The sequence below is a fragment of the Rhinopithecus bieti genome, unplaced genomic scaffold, assembly GCF_001698545.2.
Source record: "Rhinopithecus bieti isolate Rb0 unplaced genomic scaffold, ASM169854v2 scaffold_10612, whole genome shotgun sequence".
Taxonomy (NCBI): domain Eukaryota; kingdom Metazoa; phylum Chordata; class Mammalia; order Primates; family Cercopithecidae; genus Rhinopithecus; species Rhinopithecus bieti.
The window spans coordinates 2,207,724-2,208,601 of NW_016806990.1; positions in this window are offsets into that span (position 1 = coordinate 2,207,724).

An 878-nucleotide genomic window follows, 5' to 3' on the forward strand; every position below is an offset into this window, starting at 1 on the left:
GTGGAGAGGCTGGAGACTGCGAATTCCAGCGCCTCCGCCGCGGCCGCTGCTGGGTGCACTGGTCCCCTTCCTTCCCATCCCTTCTGCGAGCGGGTTTGCTGGGCAGCCGGGCGAGCGCCGAACGGAAAGCAAGATCCTCGCCGCCTCCACTTGAGGCGTGCGGCGCGCGGAGATTTTGTGGGGGAGCGACGGTGACCGAGGGCTCAGGGACGCGGAGTTTGTGAGCAAGAACGAAGTTAAACCTCACGGAATAGACTGGCATTTGGGGACTCCTTGTCGCCGCAGCGTGGGCCCTGGGCCGGGGTAAACTTCACAGTGGCCCTGCGATCCGAGGAGGGGCGTGCGCCACGGTGATGCCAGGCATCTCCAGCAGCTCGTGAGCCGCCCCGCTACCCCGCCGCCCCGGGTTCCACTCAGCCGCCAGGGAGGGCGCGGGGCAGCACACGTGAGCGGCCAGCGAGGCCCAGCGTGACCGCGCCGCGACCCGCCCAGGAGCCAGGGCGCAAGCTGCAGCGCAGCCCGGACTCGGACGCACCTGGCGTGGACCGCGCGCCTCTAGAGACCTGCGCGAGGCTGTGGGGCTCCCCTTCCTCCCCTCCAAGCGGTTCTCCCGGTGATCGCCCCTTCGCCGCCCCTCTAGCCTGGGCAACTGGGGGCGCCCCGGACGACCATGAGAGATAAGGACTGAGGGCCAGGAAGGGGAAGCGAGCCCGCCGAGAGGTGGCGGGGGCTGCTCACGCCAAGGGCCACAGCGGCCGCGCTCCGGCATCGCTCCGCCGCTCCACGCCTCGCGGGATCCGCGGGGCCAGCCCGGCCGGGCGGGGATGCCGGGGCTGGGGCGGAGGGCACAGTGGCTGTGCTGGTGGTGGGGCTGTTGT